Source organism: Triticum dicoccoides, chromosome 3A (assembly GCF_002162155.2).
Source record: "Triticum dicoccoides isolate Atlit2015 ecotype Zavitan chromosome 3A, WEW_v2.0, whole genome shotgun sequence".
Taxonomy (NCBI): Eukaryota; Viridiplantae; Streptophyta; class Magnoliopsida; order Poales; family Poaceae; genus Triticum; species Triticum dicoccoides.
This window is the reverse complement of record NC_041384.1, coordinates 134,652,440-134,662,244: the sequence shown is the minus strand read 5'-3', so window position 1 is coordinate 134,662,244 and position 9,805 is coordinate 134,652,440. Positions and strand designations below refer to the sequence as shown.

Genomic DNA, 9,805 nt, shown 5'->3' with positions numbered 1-9,805 from the left:
AGGAGAGGAGGGGGGAGCGAGGAGGAGAGGGGGGGGGGGAAGGAGAGGGGAAAGGAGCCATCGGTGTGCGGGGAATCTTAGCAACTGTGATGCAACAAACCCAAAAACAGTTATCCGTACAAGTTAATGCACTGCTAATTAGAAAATAAAAATAAAACAAGGCGGACCTGGTGCGCACAATTCATTTAGAAATAGAATATGACCACACCAGGAAGAGCGCATCTTCTTTTAGCTGGTTAAGAAATAACAAACATTATTTAAAAAGAAAAAACATCATAATTTGTCTATCTTACTCTGAAAAAATGTCGCCATAAAAAAAAGTAGAATGCATCTTAATTGAAGTGATTAGGAACACTGGGTAACATCTATGGTTGGCTAAAAATTGAAAATCGCGATTAGTCGAACGGTTTCCATCCTTGGCTAGAGGGGCCAACAATAAAATATTATTCGCATGTGTGATTTATCTTGTGCCAATGCAAGTATAAGATAGAGAGAATTCCTTATTTGGCCCTTTCTTAAATTTCGGTTCCCTTTTTGGCCCTAGTAAAAAAAATCTTCCTGTTCTGGCACTCAAACTTCAGTTTGTTCCCTATATGACATTTCCGTCAGTTTTGGCAACTAACACCGTTAAATCCGACATGAAAAGTCCTTTTTACCCTTGGTGTAGTTTTTGACCAAAATTGTGAACTGGAAGTCAAAAGCAATGGTGATATGATCTGTTTGTCTTGAATACATTACCAAATGAAACCAAATCTGCTATTTAGCACATCTTTAATTTTAATTGGATAATTGGACATAACCTCCCTTGTATTTTGATGATATATCCCTTGTACAGTTCATATATGCACAAATTATAATATACTTGGAGCAGATTCACATGTATGCAAACTAAAAGTTCATAGAAACTTGGTCCAGGTTCGCATATACGGAAACAGTCCACATATTTAGTCCTCTACACACATTCAGGTTCACATAGAGTTCACATATAATAGTCCAGGTTCACATCATGTCAAATACAACACATGAAGGTCACATATAGCACGTACAAAAGCCCAGGTTCACATATATATTACATAAACAGCTCAAAAGTTTCCCAAATGAACCATGATATGGAAAGGGATCCAATGAGAATCACAAGCTAAGACTCCTTTTGCTTCCTGTGCTCATTGCAGGGCTGGCAGGATTCATTTTTTTGCTATGTGTGCCCATTGCAGGGCTATCATGTGGCACCATAGGAAGGTGTGGCAACTTATCAGCAACCTCTTTGCCTTTTCTTTTGGCATGTAATTTCAAAGCAATAGATGCTTTCTTGTTGGCCACACAAATGGACTGAGTTCTTGATCTACACATACACATTCATGGGAGCACACCATACATCACATATAGTAGCCCAGGTTAACAATAGAACAATGCATAACATAACATAAAATTCGGAAACAACCATAGGTTACCTTTTTGCTACTCCGGATCCAAATTTACTCCCTTTCCCTTTTTCCTTAGTTGTTTTCTCCAACATTTGGCTATAGTGAGAAGAATGCAATTAGAATACAAAACCAATCTTTCATCTAATCTACTACAAAATTCAGAACTAGTTCTTACCTTTTTGATGCTCCAGTAATTGAGTTATCATGTTTTCTCTTTTTCGTAGTTGTAGGTTCCAAGCTTTGGCTATTGTGAGAAGTTACTTAGAATTCAAACACAGATTTCATATAATTATGAGCATGAGTGTAAAGTGGCTAACCTTGGCGGAAAGCACATAGAGGCTGCTGGAGCATCATCCTCGCAAGGCACAATTGATGCTTTGGTGGTCTTTGCCCTCTTCTTTGGTGGTCCTCTACATGAGCAACAAAAAAATAGTTAACATGTATGGTTGCTTACAAAAAATGCAAGTGAGGCAAGTTACACAATTAAATTTATTACCTCACAGCTAAAATAGCAACAATGTCATCTGGGTTACCTTCTTGCATTTATGCCAATGATGCCCATAGTCCTTACAAATAGGGCATAAGTGTTGGCCGCTTTTTCTTTTCTTCTCACTGCAGCCTTTATACCTCTCAGTTTTATGCCTACCCGCCATGGATTTTAGTAGTGGTGGAAACATGAAGAATCCATGGTCAGATTTAGGCCATTGGTTCTTGTCAACCATGGCAGGAATTAGTTGGTAATAGGCTTCCCTAAATTTGTCAATGGAGTAATACAAGTCCACATAATTCTCTATGTGTGCATTGATAAGAGATGTGATAAATGCTAGACCATGCTTGCAAGGAAGGCCAGAAACTTGCCATTGTCTACAAGAACATGTCCTGTCAAGCAAGTTGACCACAAACCTAAAGCCGCTGCCTCCCAATGCTGTCACTTCAGCGACTTCTTCTGAACATTCTACCACCTCCAAGTTTAATTCTCTAGTCTTTGCATTCAACTTCTTAATTATGTGGGGAAGAATCAACCGAACCAACTTCCTTGCTACTTTCCTCCTTCGGTTCCACATGATCATAATCATTTGCCTAACCTTATGAAAGAAGTCGTCCAAGTTCAAGGACTTGTGATGCTTAATCCAATTATTGAAGCACTCAGCCAAGTTGTTTGTAACATAATCCACCTTGGAAATTGTTGAGAACTGACTCCTAGACCACAACCTAGTGTGCCACCTCCTAAGATATGCAGTTGCCGCTGGCTTTGCTATGTCCATTGCAGCCCAATTTTTTCAAATATATATGGGTTCCATGAGTAAGCAGCAGCCCAAAGGTGGTCATCAAACACCTTTCCATGAAACTTCTTCTTGAAGTTGGACACCAAGTGAAACATACATTCCCTATGTTCAGCCTTTGGGAACACTTCTTTTACACCTGTCATCACTGGTTTCCCAGCATCGACGCATATGGTTAAACCCCTTGGGGATCCTATGGCTTGTCTAACCATTTGCATGAACCAGGTCCAATTCTCATTAGTTTCAGAATCGAAAACACCCATACAAATTGGATACATCCAACCATGGCCATCAACGGCGGTAGCACTAGCCAGCTGCCCCTTGAACCTGCATGTCAAGAAGGTGCTATCTACTGCCAAGTATGGCCTGCAGCCATTAAGGAACCCATCGATGCAAGGCTTCAAAGCAACAAAAATTCTATTAAATCTGGTTTTATCTTTTATTGTGTGATGATCAATGATCACTATGCTACCGGGGCAACAACTTTCAATTTGTGCCTTGAAACTATACATATTATCAAAGCTTGTATCCCAATCACGATATAGTTCCTTCAAGGCTAGCAGCTTACCCATATAGACTCTCTTAGAGTTGATGTCGATTCCATGATGCTCTTTAAGCTTCTTTCGCAATGCCTTTGGTCCTAGAGTTGCATCCTCAATTAGCCAGTCCTTCACGTGCTCACATATCCACCACTTGTTTGCATTCTTCAACTTCTTTTTTCTTTTTGTACTAGAGCAATCATGACCACAAGGGTTCTTTCTCACCTACAAAAGATGAACATAGAAAATTAGTACTAGAGTAAAGACCATGACCACAATTAAGCACACATGAGTAAAGTTAGAAAATTACCATTACTGTGCACTCATCTTCCATTGTAGAAGCATATATCCTCCATGGACACTTATCTTCATCCCTTCTTGAACAATAAGTTCTGAACCTATGTGGTGCACTCTTTTCGGTGTCAAACTCAAATTCATGTTTGATTGCATGTTGAGAAAGCGCCAATTTAAACTCTGCCATATTGGGATATTTTCTTCCTTCGTTCATTGGAGGATCTAATTTTTTATATTCAATGTGTGGTGCATGATCTGCCTCGTGATATTCCTCATCTTCCTCTACTTCAACCTCTGACATGCTCTCATCCTCGCTCTCATCCTCGCTCTCAGCCTCGCTCTCATGATCAGGAACATAGTCTTTGTCCTTTTCTTTATTGGAACAAGGAACCATGATAAGAGGTACAGGTTCATCCTCTAAATAAATATTTTCCTCATCAACACCAACATGCTCATTCTTAGGTACTGGGTTGCGAAGATAATCATCATCATCTTGTTCTATGTTGTTAGGTTGGCTATGCGCATCACTATGCCACTCAGTTATAGGCTCATATGGTTCCGATGGATCACAATATGCAAAAAACATGTGCATAACCTTTGTCTTAGAGTGTTTCTCAAACATTGAAACAAATTCTTGGTCAGATGTTATTTCAGGGTAGATTTTAAGAACATCATCATAGTACTGAACATGTGCAACTTCCAAATAACGAGGCGAGTACTGCTCTACGATTGAATCAACCAAGTCCTTATAATTTGTTAAGTCGGAATCAATAACCTTATCAAAACAGAAGCATTCACTAGTAGAAAACAGGGCTTTGGTCCAGGCCGGGTCAGCCCATTAGTCCCGGTTCAGTCCAGAACCAGGACCAATGTGGGCATTGGTCCCGGTTCGTGAGCCCAGGGGGCCAGCCGGGCCACGTGGGCCATTGGTCCCGGTTCATTTGGACCTTTTGGTCCCGGTTGGTGGGATGAACCGGGACCAATGGGCCTCGCTCCTGGCCCACCACCATTGGTCCCGGTTGGTGGCTTGAACCAGGACCAAAGGCTCCCCTTTAGTCCCGGCTCATGCCACCAACCGGGACCAATGAGGTGCCTATATATACCCCTCGCTCGCGAGTAGAGCACCCCAGTGCTATGTTTTTCTCTGGCCGAGGGGGAGAGGGCTTGGCGGTGCTCTAGCTCACCTCCTATGCACACAAGGTGTACAATGGAATGCCCGAGCCACACTACTTAAGCTTTCTCCTCTCCAAGCTCGACCTCCAAGCTCCATTTTCCATAATATTTGTCTAGGTTTAGCGGTTCGTCACGCCCCGTCCCCGTCTTCACCGCCGTCGATCACCCGTGCCGAGCTCATCGCCGGCACCACCGTGGTGAGCCTCTTGTTTTATCTTCTTTCTTAAAGGAAAAATATTCTTACTTGTATGTTTACATAGATACCTGTATTATTTTCTTACTTTTATTATTGCATCTTATATAGTGCGATGGTTTTGGTATCCGCCCCTGTCGGCCCTCGTCCTGTCTATGATTCGAATGTGGTATATATATTATCTTTATAACTATTGGTTCATTTATTGTTTATGAAAATTATGCCGACCAGCGTGACATAGATTTTATTTATGTAGGATGTATGTTAATCGGAAATGCCAACCGACCCTATTGTCGAGAGGTTAAATTTAGCTGAAGAAGAAAACAATTTGTTGAAGGAAAAAATAAAAAAATTGAGGAGAAGATGATATTGGAGTTGCATGTTGCGGATGTCGTCGATGATCACAAGATCAAGATGGATGCAATGTGCTTGAAGATTAGAAAGATTACAAAATATGCCATTCATACTGAGGCTTGGTATCATTATGCCATTGGATCAATTGTTACCTTGGTTGCGATTATGATCGCATTTGTTTTCGCATTGAAATGTTTTACATAGTTTCAATGTATGGTTTAATTAATTAGATGCTCTGGAGAGCTATATGTTGTTAGATGAGAACTATGTATGCACTTTGGTTTTAATGCGATGATGAACTTCTATTAATTTGGACACTTAATTATATATAATGCACGCAGATGAACCGGCAATGGATGTACGGTGACAGACACACCCGCGAGTACATTAAGGGCGTGCATGAGTTTCTCGATGCGGCTGAGGCAAACAAGCAGAATGGTTTCATGTGTTGTCCATGCACTGAATGTGGGAATACGAGGTCTTACTCTAACCGGAAAATCCTTCACTCCCACCTGCTTTACAAGGGTTTCATGCCACACTATAATGTTTGGACGAGGCACGGAGAAATAGGGGTTATGATGGAAGATGGCAAAGAAGAAGACTACGATGACAACTATGTGCCCCCTGAATACGGTGATGCTGCAACGGGGGGAGCTGGTGAAGATCAAGAGGAACCAGACGATGTGCCCAATGTGCTGCAATGGGTGAAGCTGCTGAAGATCAAGAGGAACCAGACGATGTGCCCGATGATGATGATCTCCGCCGGGTCATTGTCGATGCAAGGACGCAATGCAAAAGTCAAAAGGAGAAGCTGAAGTTCGATCGCATGTTAGAGGATCACAAAAAAGGGTTATACCCCAATTGCGAAGATGGCAACACAAAGCTCGGTACCGTACTGGAATTGCTGCAGTGGAAGGCAGAGAATGCTGTGGCTGACAAAGGATTTGAGAAGCTACTAAAAATATTGAAGAAGAAGCTTCCAAGGGATAACGAATTGCCCGACAGTACATACGCATAAAAGAAGGTAGTATGCCCTCTAGGATTGGAGGTGGAGAAGATACATGCATGCCCTAATGACTGCATCCTCTACCGCGGTGCATACAAGGATCTGAACGCATGCCCGGTATGCGGTGCATTGCGGTATAAGATCAGACGAGATGACCCTGGTGATGTTGACGGCGAGCCCCCCAGGAAGAGGGTTCCTGCGAAGGTGATGTGGTATGCTCCTATAATACCACGGTTGAAACGTCTGTTCAGAAACGAAGAGCATGCCAAGTTGATGCGATGGCACAGTGAGAACCGAAAGAAAGATGGGAAGTTGAGATCACCCGCTGACGGGTCGCAGTGGAGAAAAATCGAGAGAAAGTACTGGGATGAGTTTGCAAAGGACCCAAGGAATGTATGGTTTGCTTTAAGCGCAGATGGCATTAATCCTTTCGGGGAGCAGAGCAGCAATCACAGCACCTGGCCCGTGACTCTATGTATGTATAACCTTCCTCCTTGGATGTGCATGAAGCGGAAGTTCATTATGATGCCAGTTCTCATCCAAGGCCCTAAGCAACCCAACAACGAAATTGATGTGTACCTAAGGCCATTAGTTGAAGAACTTTTACAGGTGTGGAATGGAAACGGTGTACGTACGTGGGATGAGCACAGACAGGAGGAATTTAACCTTAAGGCGTTGCTGTTCGTGACCATCAACGATTGGCCCGCTCTCAGTTACCTTTCAGGACAGACAAACAAAGGATACCACGCATGCACGCACTGTTTAGATGACACTGAAAGTATATACCTGGACAAATGCAGGAAGAATGTGTACCTGGGCCATCGTCAATTTCTTCCGACCAACCATCAATGTCGAAAGAAAGGCAAGCATTTCAAAGGCGAGGTAGATCACCGGAAGAAGCCCGCCATGCGCACCGGTGATCACGTGCTTGCTATGGTCAATGATTTACACTACATAATCTTTGGAAAGGGTCCCGGTGGACTAGCTGTTCTGAATGACGCTGAGGGACACGCAACCATGTGGAAGAAGAAATCTATATTTTGGGACCTACCCTACTGGAAAGACCTAGAGGTCCGCTCCTCAATCGACATGATGCACGTGATGAAGAACATTTGCGTGAACCTGCTAGGCTTCTTGGGCGTGTATGGGAAGACAAAAGATACACCTGAGGCATGGGAGGACCTGCAACGTTTGCACGAAAAAGACGGCATGCCTCCGAAGCAGTATAAAGGTCCTGCCAGCTACGCTCTTACAAAAGAAGAGATAGAAATCTTATTTGAATGCCTGCTTAGTATGAAGGTCACGACTGGCTTCTCGTCGAATATAAAGGGAATGATAAATATGCCAGAGAAAAAGTTTCAGAACCTAAAGTCTCATGACTGCCACGTGATTATGACGCAACTGCTTCCGGTTGCATTGAGGGGGCTTCTACCGAAAAACGTCCGATTAGCCATTGTGAAGCTATGTGCATTCCTCAATGCAATCTCTCAGAAGGTGATCGATCCAGAAATCGTACCAAGGCTAAGGAGTGATGTGGCGCAATGTCTTGTCAGTTTCGAGCTGGTGTTCCCATCATCCTTCTTCAATATCATGACGCATGTCCTAGTTCAACTAGTCGACGAGATTGTCATCCTGGGCCCGTATCTCTACACAATATGTTCCCCTTTGAGAGGTTCATGGGAGTCCTAAAGAAATATGTCCGTAACCGTGCTAGGCCAGAAGGAAGCATCTCCATGGGCCATCGAACAGAGGATGTTATCGGGTTTTGTGTTGACTTCATTCCTGGCCTTAAGAAGATAGGTCTCCCTAAATCGCGGTATGAGGGGAGACTGACTGGAAAAGGCACTCTTGGAAGAGACTCAATAATATGCAGGGACAGATATTCTTGGTCTCAAGCACACTACACAGTTCTACAGAACTCTACCTTGGTGACCCCGTATGTCGATGAACACAAGAACAGTCTGCGCTCCAAACACCCGGAGCAGTGCGACGACTGGATTACATGTGAACACATCAGGACTTTTAGCAGTTGATTGGGAACACATCTTAGAGGTTACAACACTGTTTGTGATGAGTTGTACTTGTTGTCCAGGGGACCATCTTTGACTGTATTGACTCACAAAGGATACGAGATAAATGGGAATACATTTTACACGATCGCCCAAGATTAAAAGAGCACCAACCAAAATAGCGGTGTCCGCTTTGATGCAGCAACCGAGAGCGGAAAGGACACATATTATGGTTACATAGTGGACATATGGGAACTTGACTACGGACCTGATTTTAAGGTCCCTTTGTTTAAGTGCAAATGGGTCAATCTGTTAGGCGGCGGGGTATAGGTAGACCCACAGTACGGAATGATAATAGTGGATCTGAAAAATCTTGGGTACACTGACGAACCGTTCATCCTAGCTAATGATGTGGCACAGGTTATCTATGTGAAGGACATGTCTACCAAACCGAGAAAAAGAAAAGATAAGGAAGCGAATACATCATACGATGAGCCAAAGCGCCACATAGTTCTTTCAGGAAAAAGGAACATCCTGGGAGTGGATGGCAAGACAGACATGTCTGAAGATTATGAAAAGTTTCATGAAAAATTCCTCCCTTCAATGTCAAGGCTGACCCAAGCATCCTGATAAATAATGAAGATTATCCATGGTTACGGCGCAATAATCAAATGACACAAGCGAAGAAAAAGTGAAGACTTTCTCCCGCAACTTTGTAACACACGAACATGCTACCATTGTCCGTTTTGTACATGCACATGCTATGTGGGTGAAATTATGATACCATCCCAACTTTCAACTTTTTCAGAGTTCATTTGAAATGCTTTCATGTCTTATGGTTCGGCCCTCGTAATACCATGACCATTAGGCCCTGGCCCATGCCAACTTTCAACTTTCAACTTTCCAAAACTAGTGGCACTAACAGAAAGTTTATAATTTTGCTCCTCGCCCCTGGCCCATGACCATTAGTCCCGGTTTGTGCCACAAACTGGGACTAAAGGGTTGGTCCTCGTTGCGGGCAGAGTTTAGTCCCACCTTGCCGACCGAAGGGGGCTCACACCGGTTTATAAGCCCTTCCCTCTCTGCCTTGTTGAGCTCCTCTCGAAGTGAAAATAGATGCCCTAATAGAGAAAAGTTTAACCTAAATTCATAGTGAATTTCTCTGAAATTCATAGAAATTTACTAGGAATTTAGGTTGAATTTTCTCTATAAGCGCATCTATTCTCATTTTTTAGTAAGTTAATCACAAACTTGTGATTCAAACAATTTTCAAAGAATTCAAATTTTAACTATTCAAATTTGAAAACTAATGGCACTAACAGAAAGTTTATAATTTTTCTAAAACTAATGGCACTAACAGAAAGTTTATAATTTTGCTAACATAAAAGCAAACAGAATTAAAAATTAAAGCAAAAAACAAAAGAAAATAAATAATGCAAAAAACAAATCAAAAAAACAGGAAAAAACTGTTTTTATAGTAAAGTTAATCACAAAATAAAATAAATAAAGCAACAAAGAAAACAAAAAAAC

General features: G+C 42.3%; 1 long non-coding RNA gene across 2 annotated transcripts; it reads right to left on the bottom strand.

The window, feature by feature from the left end:
* Positions 1–1,474: 1,474 nt before the first annotated feature.
* LOC119271389 lies at positions 1,475–3,389 on the bottom strand. Of its 2 annotated transcripts, none has more exons than XR_005134511.1 (4): positions 3,276–3,389; positions 1,742–1,834; positions 1,600–1,668; positions 1,475–1,520 (listed from the first exon to the last, which is right to left on the bottom strand). It is a non-coding gene; the product is annotated as an uncharacterized LOC119271389 (long non-coding RNA). The 2 variants fall into 2 exon arrangements; XR_005134510.1 differs by lacking the exon at positions 3,276–3,389 and adding an exon at positions 1,921–1,938.
* Between the last annotated feature and the right edge of the window lie 6,416 nt (positions 3,390–9,805).